The following is a 7,841-nucleotide window of genomic DNA, read 5'->3' as shown; positions in this document are numbered from 1 at the left end:
GTCATGTCATCATATGACCTGGCAAAAATGTCCTCATACTCCTTTAGGAAATGAATGTACTCTTCTTTCTCTGTTGGCGACAAGTGAATGCTGATGCGGGTGTCCTTAACGATCTCGGCGTCTCCCAAATTTACTGCTTTGGTTTCGTTCAGATTGGACTTAGGCTTGTTCTCAAAATTCTCAACCTCCCTGACAATTTCCTCGGGTATCTAATCTTCCTCCTCTGAGTCACTATTCTCATGTTGCGTTGCCTCATTATATGTCACAGTCACTGGTTCATCAGGAAAAGTAATAATAGCATTGTGGAAAGAGAAAGTGTAAAGATAGTAGTGAATAATAAAGAGCAAATGCATTTGATTAAACTTGAGAAATTGTTCAGACAAAACAGGGCTCGATGAATCGAGCATTTATTTTGAAACAAGTAAAGATTAAAATGAAACTACAGGAAATCTTAAATGCCTAAAACGACTATAGAAGTAAATCCTGCCAAGCTACCTAGGGACTCCGCGGGCTCGGGATGGAGTGGCGGTCCAGTTTCTAAGAACAACTCTTTTTGCCACAGTCTGAATAGTGAGGCCTTCTTCCTCCTCCTCCTCAATTATAGCACAGCAATCCATGTCCTAGTCTTCCAAGAACAGATCCTTCAGCCCAGCTAATGCTTCTTCTTCTGTAGTTCCCCATATTGTCACGGCGTGGTGAAAGCCTATTCCAAACGTGTCACTGGCTGCTCGAGAGGGTAGCACGACCCGTGCTACAGAGGTGACCAGTCATTGTACTCTTGCCATATATACTGGTATCCGAGCCCAAAGGTGGTAACATGACTTTCAGCCATACTAGTTTGGTGATACCTTGGAGGTTCTTTCCCTACCCTTTGTCGGGTTCGTATCAAGACCATGCTAGTATGCTTTCTATTTTGTTACTCCACCACGTGTCCTTCTCGATGGCGTTGACCCGTTCGATGTGATGATGGGTTTCCCCTCCTAGCCTTCTTCTATGTCCAATGGTCAGGATGGTTTGACTAGTGTAGATGGGGTTACTTCCATCTCCGTGAATGATTACCTCCTGGCGTTTCCATTCAAACTTCACAACTTGATGTAGTGTGGAGGGCACGACCCTAGCAGCATGGATCCATGGGAGACCAGTAAAAGATTATATGAGGCTGGTATTTCAAGCACTTGGAATTCAACGTCGAACCAAATTGTCCCCATCTACAAGCAAAGGTTGATTTCCCCGATCATGGCCCTCTAGGACCCATCAAAAGCCTTCACATTCATGCTTTCTGTCCGTATTTCATGGAAACCTATGTCCAACCTTCTCAGAGTATCTAGTGGACAAATAATTAGGCTCGACCCTCTATCAACCAGGACCCTGGCAATGAACTTGTCTTCAAACTACACCGTGACATGCAATGCTCGATTGTGATTCAAACCCTCGGGCAGTAGCTCATCTTCGTGGAAAATAATCTTATGACTCTCCAGCACTTGACCGACCATGTTGGCCATTTCTCCACCAGTGATATTATTGGGTACATAAGCGTCACTCTCCAGTGATATTATTGACCCGTTCGATGTGATGATGGGTTTCCCCTCCTAGCCTTCTTCTATGTCCAATGGTCGGGATGGTTTGACTAGTGTAGATGGGGTTACTTCCATCTCCGTGAATGATTACCTCCTGGCGTTTCCATTCGAACTTCACAACTTGATGTCGTGTGGAGGGCACAACCCTAGCAGCATGGATCCATGGGCGGCCCAGTAAAAGATTATATGAGGCTGGTATTTCAAGCACTTAGAATTCAACGTCGAACCAAGTTGTCCCCATCTACAAGCAAAGGTTGATTTCCCCGATCATGGCCCTCTAGGACCCATCAAAAGCCTTCACATTCATGCTTTCTGTCCGTATTTCATGGAAACTTGTGTCCAACCTCTTCAGAGTATCTAGTGGACAAATATTTAGGCTCGACCCTCTATCAACCAGGACCCTGGCAATGAACTTGTCTTCAAACTACACTGTGACATGCAATGCTCGATTGTGATTCAAACCCTCGGGCAGTAGCTCATCTTCGTGGAAAATAATTTTATGACTCTCCAGCACTTGACCGACCATGTTGGCCATTTCTCCACCAGTGATATTATTGGGTACATAAGCATCACTCTCCAGTGATATTATTGACCCGTTCGATGTGATGATGGGTTTCCCCTCCTAGCCTTCTTCTATGTCCAATGGTCGGGATGGTTTGACTAGTGTAGATGGGGTTACTTCCATCTCCGTGAATGATTACCTCTTGGCGTTTCCATTCGAACTTCACAACTTGATGTAGTGTGGAGGGCACGACCCAAGCAGCATGGATCCATGGGAGGCCCAGTAAAAGATTATATGAGGCTGGTATTTCAAGCACTTGGAATTCACTGTCGAACCAAGTTGTCCCCATCTACAAGCAAAGGTTGATTTCCCCGATCATGGCCCTCTAGGACCCATCAAAAGCCTTCACATTCATGCTTTCTGTCCGTATTTCATGGAAACCTGTGTCCAACCTCTTCAGAGTATCTAGTGGACAAATATTTAGGCTCGACCCTCTATCAACCAGGACCCTGGCAATGAACTTGTCTTCAAACTACACTGTGACATGCAATGCTCGATTGTGATTCAAACCCTCGGGCAGTAGCTCATCTTCGTGGAAAATAATCTTATGACTCTCCAGCACTTGACCGACCATGTTGGCCATTTCTCCACCAGTGATATTATTGGGTACATAAGCGTCGCTCGGTACTTTCATCAAGGCGTTCTTGTGTGCCTCTGAATTCTGCTATAGTGATATGATAGATATCTGAGCAGGGACTTTGTTCAGATAGTCAACAACAGAATACTCCTTTGCCTGTACTTTCCTCAATAGGTCATCTGGACCGGTCTCAATGATAGGCTGTCTAGTAGTGGCCTCCTTACTCGAACCTCCCAGGTGTTCGGGTATACAGACTCTTCCAGTTCTAGTCATTCCTTGCACGACGTCAGATTCCTCTACCTTAGTCTTCCCTTTTCGCCGAGCCTCATCAACATAATCCTAGGGTATTGGTTCTGAGTTAAATAGGGGTGTAGTTGATACCGTCATAGTAAAAAGTGTGACCACTTCTACTTCAAATGGAGTAGAGGTGGTTACGGGCAGAGCCACTTCCACCTCGAATGGAACTGATGCAGTTACCTCAACATCAATTGGTCCCTGAGTCTGAACCATAATATGAGTGAGTGTGACTGCAACCTTAAAGTCATCTCCCTCTCGAATAAGCCCGATTGACCCCTCAGGGTCCCATTATTCATTTGTCTCTATCACATGTACCCAATCATCTCTATGATCAGGGAGGGGATTGTTGCGGACATTAGGAGCATCTTCCTTTGATTATATGACCTTGTTGTCAATGAGTGTCTGGATCTTATCCTTCAATGTTTGGCACTCAGCAGTACCAGAATGGTACGTACAGGTTTTGTTCGTATTGACCTATTGGGATGGATTTTCTAATGCCACAACGGGAACAGGAGCGACGTAACCTACGGCTTTCAACCTTTCATACAGTTGATCGATGGGCTCAACAATGGGGGTGTACTGTCTGGGCGGCTTTTGGTCGAAGTTGGGTCTTGGTCTTGGATAATTTTTGCGAGCTGGTAGTGAATGGAAGTGGGATGGTTGGGAATTATAGGTGTGATAGATAGTGGTTGGTTAGGAATATCTGGGAGATGAAGACTGGTATGTAGGTGGTGATGCTTAGTACGTGGGTGGAAGTGTTTGATATGTGGGTAGAGGTGTTTGATATGCGGGTGGAGGTGTTTGATAGGTTAGCAGAGATTTTGGACCATGGGCCACCATTACTGCCCCAACATCTCTCTTCTTCGATATGCCACCTCATTGTTGTGCCTTATTCGTGGTCTTCAATGCCTCGAAATTTGTTATCATCCTGCTCTTGATTCCTACCTTGATCCTTTCCGCGAGCTTGATGATATCAGAGAATTTGTGATTTTCGATAACCATCAGTCTCTCATAATATTATGGATCTTGTGCCCTGACGAAGAATTTATTCATATGTTCTTCGTCCAAAGCGGGCCTGACCTTGGCAGCTTTCGACCTCCAATAAGTAGTGTACTCAGGGAAAGTCTCAGTAGGTTTTTTTTAAGATTCTGAATGTAGAAGACATTCAGTGCATTCTCTATGTTAAACCTGAACCGCTCCATGAACTCTGACGCCATGCTTACCCAATTAGCCCATTTCTTGGGATTCTGGCTGATATACCAAGACAAAGCGTCCCTAGTAAGGCTCCTCATAAAGAGCTTCATCCGGATCTTTTTATCTTTTTCAACCCCGACAAGCTTGTCACAGTAGGTCCTTAGATGAACCCTAGGATCACCTGTACCATCAAACATTTCGAACTTGGGAGGTTTTTACCCCTCTAGCAGTTCAACATTCGGTTGTATGCACAGATCCTCATAATTCAAACCTTCTATTCCTCTATCGTCTTCAACACCTTGAACTCGGCTTGTTAGCTTCTTGAGTTCCTCAACCATGTTCTTAATGAGCAGGTCCTTCTCGGAGGGTTCCGGTGCACAAGATATTGGTTAGGTAGAATGTTGTATAGTTTCCACATATATGAGGTTGCTCTGATGGGTGCCAGGGACTTGGGTATAGTGATGGTCATTGGTGGAGTTTTGTGGATCGGGAATTAGTGGTGGTGTATTTTGGGAGTACGGTAAGTGGTGGTTGGTGGGTACTGAATTGGTTGATGATGTTGTTGTGGTGGGGTTGGTATCGACAATCGATTGATATTTTGGGATGGAGTTGCATATTTATTTGATGCGGTAGGATTTTATGGTTGTTGGTTTTGTGTGTTTTGAGGGGGTGTTGGGTTCTTTGTGTTCTGTTGGTGGATATCAGGGACATTAAGGGTAAGTGACAGGTTTTCCAAGTTATGGACCTGCTCAAGTTCTCCTTGCAGTTTTAGTATCTTTTGTTCCAGTCTCAAAACCAAGTCATTCGAGGCCGGAGTACAACGGCCATCGGAAGTCTCTGCGTTTTCAACATTTTCCTTTCGGATTCCACTTAAGTCGTCCATCTTTGTCTTTCCTTTGCACTTTGTATTGCTTGGAGGAGGAGCATGTGGAGGGAATCTAGATCTAGTGTGATATGCTGATGAGGCCAGTATGAGTGAACTAACCTAAGGGGATGGGAATAATTAAAAAATAAAGAAAAACAAAAACAAAAGGTAACAAGTCAGTGAGTATTCTGAAATGTTTGGAGTATTTAAACACATATTGCGAAATGTAAACTCGTATACTAATTTGGGAGCCTCGTTGTGCCCGAGGTAGGCCTAGCAACAAATAAATTTGGAGAACTTCAAATGCCAATAAATGCTTCATTTCATAACATAAAAATAGACGAATCTCAAAATGACACTAATATAATGATAAAATAAGTCACTACTGGAACTTGACCTTATTACATTTTTAGGAAAAGCAAGTAAATCTAATCTATTTGGTACCAGAAGGACCTTCCCCAGATTCAATTTTTTGGACTCCATCATGCAGATCTCCCAGCTCGCATAGTCCCAGCAGCAAGTAGGCTCTGGCCAGATGTCCTCCCTCAGCTCCTTCAGCGTTCTAGCAATTTTCAATCCTCTTTATGACTTTGCTCTCCAGCTCCACTATTCCTTGCTCCAGATATTCCGGTTTCCTACTGGAAGTGATTGCCATTTCTTTCCACTCCTCGATCAACCTCACGTTCCTCTCGTGTATTTCCCGGTGCTCATTCTCAGAGTCGTGGACCCTCTTACGCAGCCTGTTGTACTTGACTTGAGCTTCAGCTTCTTCATCTATGATTCTGTTCCCTCGACCTGTCCCTAGTGTCACCATTCCTTTTAGATTGTCTTCCAACCATGCTGAATAGAGAGGCTTGCTCCCTGCATGATACCTGTCTGCCTCAATGTTGCTTTTCTCCATAATGATTTTGCAGTGCCACATGTGCTGAGCTTGACACTTGTAAGGGACGTCGCCATCTTGGAAGTCTGCCCTGAAATGGCTCATTTTGACAACCCTTGGTACAACCTATTTTCTGCCTGCTTGCCTCATAACTCGTATAGGGACATATGGATATATCCTTCTCAACCCGATCAACACCAAGTGCGGAGCATCCCTGGACCTAATAATAAACTCGTCTGTTAGGAACCATTCAACCATCCACTGCACCTATCCCTTGGTCAGATTGTCGAAGAACTCTACCCATTCGCTGGCACTTTCCAGCTGAGCAAATCTGTTTGGAATATAGGTCATCTGCTTAGGATGATGGAAGGCAATGTGGTCGTTCCAAGCCCTTCGCGGAAATTCTTGACGATAGCGACCCTTTTGGAGATGCTCCAACAACCATAACTGCAGCAATAAATTACAACCCTCGAAATGCTTGACCCCTCTTTGACAGCGCTCTAGGGCCCTGTAGATGTCGGCTATGATCATGGGGACTATGGTATATGTCTGTCTATTAATCCCTTCCATTAGAGTCTTGGCAACCACGGCTAACCTAGTGTGGATTCTTCCCTTTTTCATTGGGAACAATCTCAGGCCTAGAAAGCACACAATGAATACAAACACTCTGCGGTGGATGTGACCTAGTGAAGTGAGGGAGATCTCATCATGGTAAGTGCGGAAAGACTTGTTATGGCCATACCTCTCATACAAATATTTGAAAGGTATGTAGGAATCCTTCAAGCACACTAGGTCGACATACTTTTTTAGCCCGTCATCTTCAAAAATCCCCTGACCGTATGGTTTTCTGGTACCAAAAGCCCGAGACTGTCCCAAGTCAACCCTGCAAGTCCTCCTATTTCCTCTAGAAGCGGTGTCATCTCTATATCACCGAAATGGAACACAGCTCTTTTACTATCCCAGAATAAGGTGGAAGCCTCGATCAATTTGTTGTTTGGCTCAATATCTAGCAAGGAAGACAAGTCACCTAGGTACTTTTTCACATGCTTCTTGTCACTTGAGGAAATTTCCTCCCACCAATCTAGCAGCAATGGTGGGATGTTGCTAACTATACCGAATCTGGGGACCTCATGCCTCATTTTCTGCAAAAAAAAGGGGTTAAACCTTACCCCCACCAAACTCGACTATTTATACATTTATAATCAACATATCGGCATTTAGTTCTCCAAATTAATGCACAGAATGTGATTGTGTTCGTTGGGATTATGGAAAACCCGATGGACTTTGGATAAGGCTTATCTTAAAGGATCATTATGTGGACAATATAACTGATCCGACTGGATTTTACCATGATGCATGCACAATTTTAAACAGAGTAAGGTTTGTATGGGGTTTTAGACTGGTACCCTCAAGCAGACAACTCGAGGGGAAAGGCACGGAATCGTCGACTGCACCGGTGATTGACTGGTTTTATCACAAATAAGCCTTTTCGAATTTAAGAGTAGTAAATAGGAAGAGCGCAACCACTTATAAAGCGTTGCTATAGGATTTGATATGCACGAGTGGAATATGATGCGGAGCATGATTTATGTAGTAATTAATAACATGTAGTCAAGTATTTTCATGTAGGAAAAATAAATACAGCACTTAAATAAATAAAAGACAGTTATAGGAAAAAGAAAACAAAGAGACAAGTCAGTTTCAGGGGAATAAAGAAATCATAAAGGCTTGAAAATAGCAGTTAAATTCAAATAAGGGAGAAGGGTACAGGATAAGCATGTGTGGACTAATTTTGTAAAAGACAAGTTCGTTATGGTAATAGCCTAAAACATCCCCAGCGAAGTCGCCATGCTGTCGCGCCCCCTTTTTTCCCTTTCTGACGGGAAAGT

This window comes from Nicotiana sylvestris, chromosome 10, assembly GCF_000393655.2.
Source record: "Nicotiana sylvestris chromosome 10, ASM39365v2, whole genome shotgun sequence".
Lineage (NCBI taxonomy): Eukaryota > Viridiplantae > Streptophyta > Magnoliopsida > Solanales > Solanaceae > Nicotiana > Nicotiana sylvestris.
This window is presented reverse-complemented; position numbering follows the sequence as displayed.